Source organism: Canis aureus, chromosome 37, assembly GCF_053574225.1.
Source record: "Canis aureus isolate CA01 chromosome 37, VMU_Caureus_v.1.0, whole genome shotgun sequence".
In the NCBI taxonomy this organism is placed as follows: Eukaryota; Metazoa; Chordata; class Mammalia; order Carnivora; family Canidae; genus Canis; species Canis aureus.
Window position 1 is genome coordinate 2128857 of NC_135647.1, and position 15989 is coordinate 2144845.

At 44.5% G+C, this 15989-nt stretch overlaps 1 long non-coding RNA gene, 2 other non-coding genes and 1 pseudogene across 4 annotated transcripts; 2 read left to right on the top strand and 2 right to left on the bottom strand.

Moving 5' to 3' along the window:
* Nucleotides 1-1050: 1050 nt before the first annotated feature.
* On the bottom strand, nucleotides 1051-7501 carry LOC144306497 (uncharacterized). 2 transcript variants are annotated; one of them, XR_013373581.1, is made up of 3 exons: nucleotides 6044-7501; nucleotides 2945-3353; nucleotides 1051-2695 (listed from the first exon to the last, which is right to left on the bottom strand). It is a non-coding gene; the product is annotated as an uncharacterized LOC144306497 (long non-coding RNA). The 2 variants fall into 2 exon arrangements; XR_013373580.1 differs by having other exon boundaries at nucleotides 3036-3353; nucleotides 6044-7495.
* TRNAI-UAU (transfer RNA isoleucine (anticodon UAU)) lies at nucleotides 6706-6799 on the bottom strand. Its single transcript has 2 exons — nucleotides 6762-6799; nucleotides 6706-6741 (listed from the first exon to the last, which is right to left on the bottom strand). It is a non-coding gene; the product is annotated as a tRNA-Ile (tRNA).
* Nucleotides 7502-13859: 6358 nt separating the features above from the next.
* Nucleotides 13860-13932, top strand: TRNAR-ACG (transfer RNA arginine (anticodon ACG)). Its single transcript has one exon. It is a non-coding gene; the product is annotated as a tRNA-Arg (tRNA).
* Nucleotides 13933-14424: 492 nt separating this feature from the next.
* Nucleotides 14425-15870, top strand: LOC144306351 (proteasome subunit alpha type-6 pseudogene; annotated as a pseudogene).
* Nucleotides 15871-15989: the final 119 nt, after the last annotated feature.

Consider the following 15989-nt stretch of genomic DNA (forward strand, 5'->3'; position numbering starts at 1 on the left):
AAATACAAATGCCATATCAGATAAAGGGTTAGTATTCAAAATCTTCAAAGGATTTATCGAACTAGACACCCAAAAAACAAATAATTCTATCAAGAAATGAGCTGAAGACATGAACAGACATTTCTCCAAAGATGACATAGGTTGGCCAATAAGCACATGAAGAAATGCTCAACATCACTCGGCACCAGGCAAATAGAAATCAAAACCACAATGAGATCCCACCTCACACCAGTGAGAATGGCTAAAATTAACAACCCAAGATACAACAGATCTTTGCGAGGATGCAGAGTTCCTCTTGCACTGTTGGTGGGAATGCAAGCTGGGGCAGTCACTCTGGAAAACAGTATGGAGGTTCTTCAAAATTTTAAAATAGAGCTACCCTACAGCCCAGCAATTGCACTAGTGGGTATTTACCCCAAAGATACAAATGTAGTGATCCAAAGGGGCACCTGCACCCCAATGCTTATAGCAGCAATGTCCACAATAGCCAAACTGTGGAAAGCCCATATGTTCATCAACAGATGAACGGATATGGAAGACGTGTGTGGAATAATGGAATATTACTCAATGGAATATTACTCAACCATCAAAAAATGAAATCTTAGCATTTGCAATGACATGGGTGGAACTAGAGGGTATTATGCTAAGTGAAATAAGCCAATCAGAGAAAGATAATTATCATATAATCTCACTCATATGTGGAATTTAGGAAACAAAACATGGGATCATAGAGGAAGCAAAGAAAAAAAATAAGACAAGATGAAATCAGAAAGGGAGACAAACTGTAAGAGACTTAATCATAGGAAACAAACAGGGTTGCTGGAGGGGAGAGAAGTGGGGGATGGGGTAACTGGGTGATGGGCATGAAGGAGGGGACGTGATGTGATGAGCTCTAGGTGTTATATGCAACTAATAAATCACTGACCTCTATGTCTAAAACTCGTAATACAGTATATGTTAATTGAATTTAAGTTTAAAAATATTTTTAATAAAATAAAATATGTGGTTACATGAAAAACAGTAAGTTGCAAAACAGTCCATGCAGTACAACTCTATTTTATTTTTTAATTTTTTAAAGATTTTATTTATTTATTAATGAGAGACCCAGAGAGAGAGAGAGAGAGGCAGAGACACAGGCACAGGGAGAAGTAGGCTCCATGCAAGGAGCCCGACGTGGGACTCGACCCCAGGACTCCAGTATCACGCCTCGGGCCAAAGGCAGGTACTAAACTGCTGAGCCACCCAGGGATCCCCTACAACTCTATTTTAATGTATTTTATAGGTGTATAATTGTATCTGTGTACATTTTAAAAAACTGGAATGATACACATTAAAATATATATTGTGCTTAAAAAAAAAAAACAATGGTTATAAAAGAAATAAATAGAGCTATGGGAAACCCAGGATGGTTATGGCAGGAGAGTTTACTGTGGAGGCAGTGAGAAAAGAGACCACAGACAGCACTGAAGAATGCCTTCTAAACCCTCTTTGGTTTCTCTGTGTTTTTAGTTTGCTTCACTTTCTTTACCTCTCCCCATGAATGAGACATATACAAAAGTAATACTTCTCATCTGCTGTCCCTTCAACAATGAATGCACCTCATCTGTTGTTATAAACCATACAGACCACACAGGCTCTGTGATCCCCACTTCATGAAGCCTTGAGACTTGCAAGCTACTTTCTCCCTTGAGTCCAGACTGTGGTGCTGAACTATTTAGCTGTAGATTTGGGGACTTATCCATTTTATACAGCGGGACACCCTGGGAATGCCATTCCTTTATTTAATTAAGCACCGATCATTGTAGAGGCCGCACTGAAGCATAGGGGCCAGGACTTGTACTCCTCCCAAGATTCTAAATTTCAGATCATTACTGTGGCTCCAGCTAAAGGGCACTGAAGCCAAAAGGCCCTATGTCATTTGGAACAACAGATAGGGAACCTGAGGAGTCATAGGAGTCAAATGATGTGTCCAAGGTTGGGCAGGCTAAAGAGGACCCGTGTCTGACATTTGTGATTACTGTTTGTCAGCACAGAATGAACATAAATGCAGTCTCCCATTAAAATATAAAAAATATATAAAACAGCTCTGATACGGTGCTGAGTGCAAAGGTCAGAGAACCCAGGTGTTAGGTCAGGCTTTGCCTCTGGCTCAGTGTGTGGCATGGGGAAAGGAAACTCTCACAAACCTCAGGTTTTTGGAGGCAGGCAGTGAGGCTCTCATGGGATGCCCGGAGGCCAGCAAGGAGGAGGCAGTGGCCAGTGGTGAGGAAGGTCCTGGCAGCACTCCACAAGGAGCAGGATCACACCACAGGGGCCCCAGATGGTGGAGCCACCACCGGAAATGGAAATCGCTGAGCAGGTTAGGAAGAAAAAACAGTGGGAAACCCTGCTTCCAGGCCCAAGTAATAAACATTCTGCCCCCTAGTTAACAACTGTCAGTAATAGAGAGAAACCCAGCCCCAGGTCGTGCCACTCTCTCCCTCCTCAGCTCACCCCTCTCACATCCTGGGATGTTGGGAGTGCACTTTTGCTTTCAAATTTCCTACTTGTATGGCTCATCCGACTTGTGCCTGCCCTTGGATTCTCTCCTGTGAGGAGACCAAGAGCCTGGGGGCCACCTCGGGTACCAACAGGGTCAAGGACTCCTCAGTACTTCCAGCGTCAGGGTTTTTGCTCATCTTCGATCCAGGTCCTCCTGCAAAGCAAAGCCTGTGCTCAGGACGCCTTAGGGAAGGCTGGGCTTTCCTCACAGGTGAACCAGGAAGCAATCAGTGGAAGAGAGGCTGCGGGCGCTCAGAGGCCTAGCTCCCTGGCCGCCCATTCCTCCGCTGTTGTGCCCCCAAAGTCTGCCGGTCAAGGAGCAGGCCCGCTTCCCTGGGCAGGAAGCTGGTGCCCCGGTGGGAACTTGCCCTTTGCTAACAGCGCCCTAAGAAAACGAACTTACAGATCTCGTTCAGAAAATGGCCTGCTGGTCCCCTGGGGTGGGGGTGGGGGGGTGGCGTGGGGGGCGTCGCGGGCCTCCCCACCCTGCGCACCCTGCCTCGGTGGTTCTGCCTGCTCCCAGAGCGCATCTTCGGCCGCCGCCCGAAAAGCACAGACCTCTACCGTTCTGGCTGCCTGGCCCCTTGGTCTGGCCAGCGCAGACGTTGAACAGAAGGGACCGAAGAGTATCCGGCTGGCCTGGCTCAGATGTTCTTCCATCAGGGGAAAACCAGAGGCATCAAAAGGTTGCTCAGGAAGTAGGGTACCTCCTGGGCTCTCTGGGAGTTCTGGAGCGACAGTGGGAATTTCCAAACTTCGGAGCTCATAGTCTGCTTTCATCCCCAAAGAATCTTGACATAAACGTTTTGAATCTGTTGCAAATTTAAACAACAACAACAAAAAAACAAAAAACAAAAAAACAGCGATTTTAATCTGGGTAGGAAGATTAGATAAAATGCTTATCGTTCTGGCCTGAAACACTCTCATCCCAATTAATTTGTAGATGGGAGGAAATGAATGCCCTGGAAAATGTGCACTGAAAGGATATGTGCAGTTGGTAGCCAGTCCTCGCCAGACCCTCCCCTCCCCTCACCACCCGCAGCCCTTCCTGCTCCTGTCACGCCATTGCCAGGCTGGGACAAGTCTCTCCTGGTCGCCTCTCTGACCCCCAGGCCCATCTTGGGGCCCCATTTGCCCTTCACTGCACCTTGTGTCCTCAGAAGCCTGATAAGGGCAGGACCACCAACTTTTGTGTCTGGCCCCTTAGCTCATCAGGCTCAGATTCTACCTAAGGCCCCACACAGGGTTGGAAGAGTTGATCTCCAGGCCCTCTGCCTGGCCCAGTGGCACCTCCTGTCTGACTAGAAGGACACTGATCTGCCTGAGCAGAGGGTGGGGTGTTGAACGTGAGGACAGCTCAAGGCAGAAATAAGTGTGCAGAGAAAAGCAGGCCCTGATAGGCCCCAGTCTCTGCCATGTGGAATCTCAGAAGGACCTGGAGGTGATGGCTGTAAACATTTTCTCTCTTTTAAGTTTGTCTGCAGGATGGAAATGAGACGAATGAGTAAAAGGTGTTTGGAACTGAAGCGAACAGTCCTTTCACAGCTAACAGCAGAAAGAACCCTGGGCATTTAGCAGAGGGAACACTTGTACAACTTTTTGATCCCAGGTGCTTTCTGAGCAGCATCTGAGTAAATTACAATAGGTCACGGAGCATAAGAACAACCCAGTGATACTGACTTCCAGGCAGTGCCGAGTTGTGGTCACAGACAGTGTGTGTTTGAATGAGAGGCACTGCTATTAGGTTGGCAAACACATTTTGAACCTCTCCGGCTAAGATCCTGTGAAACATCTGTGTTCCTGAAGGCCTCTTTTGGAAACTGAATCTAATACTGAAACTTGGAATTATGGCCTTGATCCAATCAGAAAATTAAAAGAAAACCTTTCTTCTGCATCTCATTCTCTCCAGGAGCTGCTCTCAGACCAGTGAAGTGAGTCTCCCTGGTGTGTTTTCTTCCATCTGCCTTCCCAGTTCTTTTTCCACCTCTGCTTAAATCTATGCCTACAGTTTCACCTAAGGACTGAGAAGGATCTAGCTGCCTTACAGAATGGCATTTTGGGAATGGACTAGAAAACCTGGAAAAATGAACAAAGATGGTATGAGGAAGAAGCAGTCTATGGTAGCATGCAGAAAGGGCACAATGGACAAAATTTCAGGAGTTGGAAGACTAGCTGGCTCTCCTCAAAAAAAAAAAAAAGTTTGCTAAGGATTTTGGACATCTCTTTCTGGTAAAAGTTTGTTATCAACTGACAAATGTCACATGACTGAATTTGCATTAGAGAAAGGCAGGAATGTCTTCATACAGGGTAAATTCTGAAGGTCAGGAACAGGGTTAGGACCTTCATAATGGTCCAGGCAGAGATAATGAGTATCTTCATTAAAGCAGTGGCAGAAATGTTATTAGATTCATTTATTCATTTAATGCCTGCCCTCCACCCAGAGTGTGGTCCTGGAGACCTGGGATTGAGTCCCACATCGGACTCCCTGCATGGAGCCTGCTTCTCCCTCTGCCTGTGTCTCTGCCTCTCTCTCTTTCTTTCTCCCTCTCTCTGTGTCTCTCAAGAATAAATAAATAAAATCCTTAAAAAAAATAAAAAATAAAGGCAAATTGAAAGCTGACATATTTTCTTAATGCCTGAGTTCACAAGCCTCAGAATATTACTTTTACTGCATTCCATTGCTCCAAGGAGTTAGAAATCCAGTCCAACTTCACGGGGAAGAGAAACAGAGTCCAATTATAGGTGAGGCAGTTCCAAGGTCACATTCAGAAAAGAATGAGAGCTATTTCACAAATATAGTCTACTGTGGATGAAGACATACACTCTACCACAATCTTGGTATGGATACAGAGAGGGACCAATAAATTAATCAACTGTATAGCATAATATAAATGTGTGTATAAAATGATTTTAAATGATTCTAGGGTCAGGACATTGTGCAGATATCACAATCTGGAGGATGGTCAGTTGGCATCATAGAAACCACAATGCAGAAGTGTTCACTAAAAAACTTCTGTTTATTTTTGATAAATGCCAGAGGCTCTGCTAATTAACATAATGAAATTGGTTTTCTTTAGTGAAATTTACCCTTGTTAATTAATTAGGATATTGGAAATGTGGTCTTACTGGGTCAACAAGTTATGCTCGAGAATTGTGAATTAGATATGTAAGAGATTCTGTCCAGAGATAGAAGAATCAAATGAGCTCTGCAGTCTTTAACATGAAAGACAGTGCCTGAGGCTGGAGCCTTCAGTGGTCCTGTGTCCTGCTGCTGGTTTTCCTGACTCTGATAAAAGTTTGGCTGAATCCCACCTCTGAAAAATTGTTGCATCTGCCTCAGGCTTCATGAAAAGTTGTTTTGTTTTGTTTTGTTTTTGGTGAGGGGGTAACCCAGCTCATAGATACAGTGAACAGGCGGGTGGTTGTCAGAGGTAAGGGGGAGGGGCAGGTAAAATGGGTTAAGGGAGTCAAAAGTCAAAATCACTCCCTACTTCCTACCTACCTCAGGAACAACAGTATGCTTATTCCTGTGATGTTGTTCTACAGATTTCTGGTCTCTAGGTCTCTTTATCACACATCTTCTTCCAGTCCTAGGCTGTTGGATTATCAGCAGATGCCAGGCTCTGTTTCTCAGGTGGCAAAAGCTGCTCTATGGTCTCTGATTGTTGGCTCATCAGGGTAGACTCAAGTGGGGGGAGGGGTAAATACTAGGGGTGACCTTCAGAAATCAGTATTTCATTGTTCCCCCAAGCTGGAACTTTAATAGGGCTGGGACGGCACACTATTTCTCATTTTTGAGTTCCCTCTACTGGAGTTCCACACTTATCGCTTCAGGGAAGTTACTTAGCACTTTCTAAGTATGTGCCGGGGCTCCCTGAGTATCCATCACCAAACATTAGGGCAAAGTGGGAAGACGGGGTGTCAGGAGATGTTCATGGGAGAACGCTTGCAGAACACGGGGCGGATAAAGAGAAGTTAACTCCCTGCAGCATCACGGATTCCGTCTGTAAACGCTTGACGTTGTTCCATTGCAAAAGCGCCAAGGAGAAGGGTGAAGAGACCTGCTAGAGAACCCATCAAACATATCAAAGGTGGCGCGACATGGTCCAGAGGACGTGGGAATACAAAGAGGAAAGGCTCTTGCACGCTCTGGCTGGAAAATGATGCTCCAGGTGAGGCTCGAACTCACAACCTCGGCATCACCCGCACACATACTGCTGTATAAGTACCGCGCGCTAACCGATTGCGCCACTGGAGCACCTGCTCCCCGCTTCCGGTCACTTGCTACACGGCCTACGGAGACCGGTCCTAGGTCTCCGCTGGGGGCAAGGCCAGGGCGCTGCCGCTCTCCTCCTGCCCCGGGTCTCCCCGAGCTCCCGGGGCCGCCTCTTGAGCACGAGGCTGCCACCCACTCCGGGGCCCTGAGGGCGCTGTGCCGGCGGGAACGCGGCGGCCACTTCCCCGCCACCCGGGGTGCGGGGGCGGAGGTGGGAGACAGGTGCCCCCGCCTCTCTCCAGTCCTCTCCCGACAAGCAGGTTAGAAACCAAAGTGTGCCCGAGGCTGTTGGCTGCGATGACGCGGTCTGAGAAACAGCCCCTGAAACGGAGCCCGGAGCTCCCCGCCCGCGGGCGTTCCTCTCCGGGGACTGCAAACTATAGGGGAAACGACCGAAACAGGCCCAAGGCTGAGTCTCTGGAGTGCCGGCTGCCTCTAGGCTACGTTGAACTAGGGTTTGTTGTTTTGTTTTGTTTTGTTTTTTAAGACCCCATACTTAGGAGAGTTTTGAGATGGGAGGATGGGACAAGGAGCTCTCCCCGGTGCGTGCGCGTGTGTGCGTGTTGCCCCGGAGTGTTGGGGTCTTTGCTGTGGATGGCGAGGCGGAGGAGAGGTTACGTTGAATTAACTGGCATTAAATACGTTGAATTAGCTGGCATTTCCATCCCAAGCATTTTCTTGTTTTTCTTTTCCTTAAGAAAAAAAAAGTTACCATTTTTCACGTGCATATGATACTTCAAAACAAAAGCTGTGAGGTAAGATAAAAAAAAAAAAATGTGGAGTCCAGTGAAAGATACTGTGTATCTAAAGTTCAAAAGGGGAAAAAGAGCCCCTGAAGTCTTCTTGAAGTTTATGTATAATATTTGACCTTAAAGGTAGATTGTCTTGCAACTCAGATAAAAGATTACCACCGAAGATAAGAGCACTAAGCAATGTCCCACTGCCTTCAACACCGGGGATAAAGGGGATTTGGGCACCAGAGGAAAAGTGTACTGAATTTTTTATAGATACATAGACCCTGAGAAAATCCTAAGCTTTTCTCACGTGGAAAATGTGTAGGGGGCTCAGCATCTGTCCATCCTCAGACGTAGCCTAAGGTGTCCTAATGCCCTAAGGGGTATCCACCACAGGTAATGAATTAACCTCTCCGAGGCATCTCGAATGGAACTGGTCATGTACCACCCTTTGAGAAGATAGTGGCTTATGTGAGAATCTGTTTTTCTGTAGCTCAGCTGTAGACCCTCTATCGAGAAAGGTTTGGAATCTGTCTTGCGGACCCCATCCCACCAGTCCCAAACTATGCTCAAGAATCACACTCTCTGGAGCCATGGAGCTAAGAAAATATGATGCTCTTCTCAATGGGGCTTCCACCAACGTTGAAACTTAAAGATATTCCCTTGGAACATCTATTCTTCCTAAGTCTCAGGATTGGGTTTCCAGGTGCATGAGATTGTCAAAAGCAATCTTTTACCCTGTTGAATTACCTCTGATTTCCTGCCATGAATATCCCTTCTTTCCCCAGCCAATGGCATTATCAGGCTATCCTCTTTTAATAGTACAACTGACTGACACAAAAAGCTATATAGTTCCGAGCTAGAAATGTATTACTGTTGCACACTTTAACATCCTACTTAATTTGATAAATATTTTAGCATAGTATATACCCAACAGAAATGGACAACCCTCCACCCTGAGGATGAGCCTTTTGTTCCTGTTCATTGATTCATTCCAAAAAGATTTATTTAGTACCTGCCTTGTGCCAGACAATGTTGGGAGCTCAGAACACAGAAGTGAATGGAATAGACAAAGATAATTCCAGCCTTCCCAGAATTTACATTTTTAAAACTTCTAAAGAAAGGTTCTTAGCAACCCTCTGCTTTGTCCTTTCATCATTTTTATTTATTCACTTACTCATTAATTTCTTCCACAGCAAACATGCAGGGTACCCACCACTGGCCAAGCGGTGTGCTAGACAATAAAGGTGGTGTCGGAGGCATTACATATCTTAACATCATTCTGATGAAGGGGGTGAAGAGTGTAGTATGACCCATTGCACCCTTAACACAAAACTGTTTTCCACCTAATGTCTTCCCAGGTATTTTCCTGATTACCCTGTATTCTCTCTCAAGTGCCCTTCAGCCTTGTACAGGAATACAATACTCCTGCCTATTCAGTATTAGAAGTTAGAACTAAGGGCATAAGCCATAAAGACAGACATTGGTGGGTGGAGAAATATGGGAAGTGATAAGTTTTTTATTAATTTTTTAAAGATTTATTTGAGAAAGAAAGCATGAGTGAGAGGGTAGAGAGAGACACTCAAGTAGACTCTGTGCTAAGTGCAGAGCCCAACACGGGGCTCAACCTCACAACCCTGAGATTATGGCCTGAGTTGAAATCAAGAGTGATACACTTAATTAACTTGCCACCCAGTTGCCCCTCATTTTTTAAAGTAATCTCTACACTCAACATGAGGTTTGAACTCACAACCCTGAGATCAAGAGTCACAAACTCCACTGGCTCAGTCAGACAGGCACCCCTGAGAAGTGTGTGTGTGTGTGTGTGTGTGTGTGTATGTGTATTTAAACAGGAGCATCAGGGTAGGATTTCACCTTTTTGTTGGAAGGCAAAGTTCACATCCTTATGATGTCACTGAATGTTCCTACCAATGGGGACACAGGAAAGGACCACAAGGTTCTACTCTTGAAGAGAAGGTTAGGATGACCTCAATGTAAAAAGGTCCTCTGTAGAAAACAGTGTAATCAAAAGCTGAAACAGAAAGATTAAAAGAATAAAAGGTAAACCAGGATCATTAGCCATAGGGGAGGGGAGGTAAGGGCTATGACTTCAGGGAATGTTGAGCATCAGGAAAACAACAACAACAACAACAACAAAGAAAACACTTTACTTCTCTTGACATCACCAAGGAATGGATTTGGGTTCTGCCATTTTTTTTTTTTTTTCTGTTCTGTTAACAATTATTGCTGAGATCCTCCCTCATGTAAAGCACGGGGCAAAGTGTGATACCAGGGAGGTTAAGTCAGGGCTACTGTCCTCCAAGGACTTCCAGGCCAGGGGGTGAGACAGGACAGCCAGACACCCCAGAAAAGCATAGTAACAAGGTTGAATTTATTGGAACGATATAGGAGTAGTTCATAGACTCAAAGAAAGTTCTGGTATAATTAGGGCTACAAAAGAGAGTTTGGAAACTAAAATGTGGAACTCATTTCCTTCAGGATACTTTTTATTTTTAATATTCAATGAAGATCAATGGAATTTCCTGATCCATAAATATAAGCATTATCCTAAGTTCTCCTTGCTTACCACTTTGGCTGAATCACCAAAACCTAACCTTTCCACCACAACCAGATCTCTGTTCCCCTCTCTGAGCCCTCCTCACACTCAGTAGCCAGAGCAATTCTTGCCATTCCTGCTCAGACTATGGGGGTCTAGAAATCTGGCTCCTCCCCCACTGCAGGTGCCCTCTAGTAGAGCCTAATTCAATCTTCCTAAGATATAGAACTGAAAATGTTCTCTTTAAAAACCTATTTTACCTTCTTCCTGCCCTCAGGATAAATGCCTTATCTTGATAAAGTTATTTACAAGTTGGCACCAACCTATCTTTCAAAATATTTTAATTTTTTTATTGTAGTGCATGTCATACATGCAAAAGAAGTTAAAATGTATAAGAAACGAACCTACAAAATCTAGAAAAAACTATTGTTAGTATATTTGAAGTCTAGTGTGTTCCGCAAGCTGCCTTTCCAGCCTCTTCTCCAGTTTCCTTTCTCCAGGCCAATTCAAACCATAGTTCTACTACATGAAACCACTTTCCTCAACTATGCCAGGCACCTTCTGCAACTTTTAATCTTGCACATCCTGAGCCCTGTCGCCCTTTAGTTCCTTCTTCACAAGGTCAAATTTGCTTCTCCTTCAAGAATAAGCTTCACTTGGGGCACCTGGGTGGCTCATTTGACTGTGTCTGCCTTTGGCTCAGGTCCTGACCTCAGGGTCCTGATTTCAGGGTCCTGGGTTTGAATCCTGAAGCAGGCTCTCCACTCAGTGAGGAATGTGCTCTTTCTCACTCATACTCTCTCTGTGTGTGCTTGCTCTTGCTCTCTCTCTCTCTCTCAAATAAATAAAATAAAAATTAAGCTTCACTGACATCTGGTCTGAGAGAGCCTTCCCTGAGAGCCTTCCCTGGCTGCCTCTCCAGAGTTCACTGATTTACTTCCATGTTGCTAACACATTTTCTTCTTTATTTCTGGGGTAGCACTTCTCCTGTTTTATTGTAATGATGAGTTTAAATTGGTTTCCCTGACTAGATGTTAGTTCCTTGAGAAAGGAGGATTAAGCTTTATATGTAAATCCTTAGGGGTTCACATTTTGCTTGGCAAATGAATATGCAGTAAATGCCTTTTGACATATTGAGATTAAATTTTAGAAGACAGGACAGGAACTGGACATTGCTATCAATGATGACTGTATTTTATTGACAGTTGAAATACCTGCCAGGTCTTTACCTGTGTTATGTTATTTAATCTTACAACAAATCTGCAAAGTGACTATAGTCCTCCTATTTCAGATAAAGTAATGCAGTGACTGAAAACTTACATTGTCCAAATTTCACATAGCTAATCAAAGGCAGAGTCAAGATTTTAATCTGGGTTTCTCTCTACACTTGCTTTCTTTCCACATCAAGTTTCTTCTAATGAATAATGATAAGAATAGGGAGTAAATTTAATACAGAAAGTGTTAAGCTACAGTAATGCTGGAGATGAGCAGACCATGATGATAAAACAAATTAAAAATATCAACAGTTATACAGGCACTGCAAAAATAAGTGTGGGAACCACTGAGAGATATATATTTGTTATAGACAAATATAGATGGCATAAATTACTGATTCTGGAATTAATAATGTAAGACTCCTGCTCCATCCTGGAGAAGCAGATGGAGGCAACCATTTCAGGTTGAACTCCAGTGCTCTGCTCTGTGTTGTGCACATCACCCTCTGATGCTTCAAATCTAGAAACTGTGGGATCGTTTAACTGGACAGTTACAAAGATCTGTGATGTATGGCATTACTAATAGCCACAATTATATAATTGCAATATCAGAATCAATATGTAATCATGTACAATTAATGTCATATGCAAGTAATGTACTTGCACTGAACACAGTATTGAACACACACCATAGGTCAAAATCCTTCTTTGAGGCTCTGGAAGGACCTGGAAATCTAGCTATAGAACCAGTGAAGGTTAATGTAAGCTCTCAGCCCTCAAAAATGCTTTAAAAATACTTATTTCATTTTATTTCAAATATGGGGCTGGAGCTGAGTATAGCAGCTAATACTGCTTGGCTACACCACCACCAGTCCCCTGCACCACTGCCCTCAGTCCTCCTTTCCAAAAGAAAAATATTTTTATTCACATAACTTTCTGTATTCCTTGGCTTTGGAGGAGATGGACTCCATTCTCAGCTCCAAACAAAGAATGATGATTGATCTACTAAATGACAGTGATCCTACTCTGGGAGATAATTGGGTTAGGTAAGTGTGTGATGCAAATCTGGCCAGTGTGGGAGAAGATCTACTAGGAGTGTATAGGAGAAGTTGTCCTCAACAAGAGATACCAGAAAGAGGCCTGCTTTTTGTTTGAGTTTGAGGAACTGCATGGAAACCAGCTGGAGTATGAGAGCCACAGGTTGAAAAGGACAGTGTGCAATTTTTTTTTTTTTTTAAATCTGAGTCCTGATGACATCATGAAGCCACTGAATTAACCTGACATATAGCTTTCCTACCCTCTGGACTATGTGTGATAATAAATCACTTTGTTTAAGCCATCGAATGTTGTATTTTCAATTGTTCTGGATCTGTTGCTGAAAGTTTCCTGTTACTGAGGAGTGCTCTTTAGGGGTAGATATGTAAGTTTTGTAGTGAGTTTTTGCATAAGCATTATGTTCTAAATCCTTCTGATCACTGGCATTAGGAAAAACTCAAAACCAACCACCTAAATGATATGAAAAATGTCAATCTGGTGTGCATTTGGTTCACTAAGCTTTCTTTTAAAAAAATTTTATTTATTCATGAAGAGAGACAGAGGGAGAAGCAGGCACCAAGCAGGGAGCCCGATGCCGGGACCCCAGGATCACGCCCTGGGCTGAAGGCAGGCACTCAACTGCTGAGCCACCCAGGCATCCAAATCTTTTTCTTTCATATCATCAGAGTAGATGTCTATTCACTTAGGAGGAGCCCTAATTCTCAGTCACTAGCTCCTGCCCAGCCCTACTGTCTGTCCCTAGCTTTAGACAATGGACCTGCCCAGCCCCAGCTCCGAAGCAAGGAAACCATTTGTGAGCCCCCAAGCTATGTTCAGGAAATGAGAACACCATAGCTGTACATACTCCTTCCCTGTTCTTCCATTTAAATATCAGGGTTAGGAGAGCACGGAATACAGACACGGAATGCCTACCTACATATACCACCAGCTATGCCTTTTTATGCTCTCAATTCTTTATCCATGCACACAGACTTTTAATGAAAAATTAGTTATTGTAGACACTATGGGAGCTGCCCTCAAAGAATATAAAATTTGGTAAGAAAGATCGCTGAGCAAACAGCAGCTGACATCACAATGCCACAATTGTGTATGCTCTCTACCTGGGAATACAGGAAAGAACAAAACCCAAACTGGGTAAGAATTCATCCCATTAGGTTTGTAAGAGTGTTTCTTCATTCTGTTCCTTCACATTGGCCTTGGCCCCTGATTTCCAGTTTCCAACAGCTAAGCCTTAAACGCCATCATTGGGAGCTTGCAGGTCTGTCTGTCACCGTGAGGTTAACGTCCTGAGGTTGGCAGGATAGTGAGTCTTCACAATAGACTGCAAAGCTTTACATTCTCTCATCCAGGGAACTGAAGAGCAGAGAAAAGCGGAAGGGGGCCCAGTGCCCAAGAGCCACATCCAGAGACTGGGTGGTATAAAAATCCAGGCACTTCATGAAGACTAATTAACAATGCTTTAGAAGATACCATTGTCAGCAGGGCCAGTGGCGCAATGGATAACGCGTCTGACTACGGATCAGAAGATTCCAGGTTCGACTCCTGGCTGGCTCAGCAGCTTCTTTCCTTTTGGTGAGGGAATGGGAGTGGTATGCTGTGTTATTTATAACCAACGTGCACCCAATAATCCTTCTGAAGCGGTCTTATTATAAAGAGGTCCTCATAAAAGTTGCATTATAACTCTTGTTCCATCACCACATCCTTGAGAAAGATTGAGGGAAGATGAGAGGAGTGGGAAAAGACATACAAAAGAGTAAGACAAGAATCTGGCATAAATCAACTCATAATATCTTCTATACCTGCCCATTTTGCATGAAAAAGTCTCCCCTTTATGAACATTTGCCTCTTTGTTAATGCTCTCTTGAGAATTAACAGAATTCTCAGAGAATCCCGCTTAATTTCCTCCAGTGTTCAGCTGCTCAGGTCTATCCGGAAACAATCGACAGTGATTTCATAACCAACAGAAGAGAGAAGCTGCCGAAGGATGAGGGCAGGACACAGGGGGATCTCGGGTCAGGAGTAAGAACCTGCTGTAGTGAGAAGCAGCCCGCAGGTGGGGAGCCCTTCACACGGTGACAGGGAAGACCTGGAGTTTGTATCTACCAGGTGACTAGGGTGCGGAACTGGGCTCAGCTAGGACGGGGTGGCTGCATAAAATGCGATGGAGCTCGCTGGCCGGTGCCTGCAGAACAGCCACCCCACCCACCTCCATGCTTGACCGCCCCAAAGTGACAGGTCCCTGGGTCCTGCCAGCATTCATCTCCCCCCGGGGAGGGGGGGAGGGGGGTCACAGATGCACACGAGGGCAGGCCAGCTGGCAGAAGAAGGACAGAGAACAGATCCTGGCCAGTAAAGGATGAATTTTTCTATCCTCCTTTAAGACCACGGCTGGGAGAGTGCGGGAGGAGGCCGAAAGAATTTGAGCGTCAGAAAAGAGAAAAGAAGGGTCTGGAGTCAGGGGCTCCTTCCATCCTGGCTGTGCTGTGGCCTGGTAGGATAATGTAGCCCAAACTTTTCCTTTTAAAGTTTGAAGACGGGGCTCAGAGACAATGCTTGAAGTAGTGGGTTCACCAACATGTCCCGGGGTTCCAGCGCTGGGTTTGACCGTCACATTAGCATTTTTTCACCTGAGGGCTGGCTCTACCAAGTAGAATATGCTTTTAAGGCTATTAACCAGGGTGCCCTTACATCAGTAGCTGTTAGAGGGAAAGACTGTGCAGTAATTGTCACACAGAAGAAAGTACCTGACAAATTATTGGATTCCAGCATAGTGACTCACTCATTCAAGATAACTGAAAACATTGGCTGTGTGATGACAGGAATGACAGCTGACAGCAGATCCCAGGTGCAGAGGTTACGCTATGAGGCAGCTAATTGGAAATACAAGTATGGCTATGAGACTCCTGTGGACATGCTATGCAAAAGAATTGCTGATATTTCTCAGGTCTACACACAGAATGCTGAAATGAGGCCTCTCGGTTGTTGTATGATTTTAATTGGTATAGATGAAGCACAAGGCCCTCGGGTGTACAAGTGTGATCCTGCAGGTTACTACTGTGGGTTTAAAGCCACTGCAGCAGGAGTTAAACAAACAGAGTCAACCAGCTTCCTTGAAAAAAAAAGTGAAGAAGAAATTTGATCAGACATTTGAACAAACAGTGGAAACTGCAATTACATGCCTATCAACTGTTCTATCAATTGATTTTAAACCTTCAGAAATAGAAGTTGGAGTAGTTACAGTTGAAAATCTTAAATTCAGAATTCTTTCAGAAGCAGAGATTGATGCTCACCTTGTTGCTCTAACAGAGAGAGACTAAACATTGTAGTTAGTTTGCCAAATCCATGACACCACTTGCCTGTGTTTGGTAACAACACACCAATATCGTGGAGGCCCCGGGATTGAAAAAGGAACAGCTCCCACTCCTCCTGCCACTGTGAAGTGGTTAGGACTCTGTATAAATAAAAACAGTGCTTTTGGAAAAAAAAAATAAAGTTTGGAAGAGGAAATACATCCCTGGATTCAAAACTCAGATGCCACCACCACTGCTAGTGACAACTACTAGTAATAGCTCTGGTGTGTTCCCTGCAGTACAAACCTATGTTGGGATTTG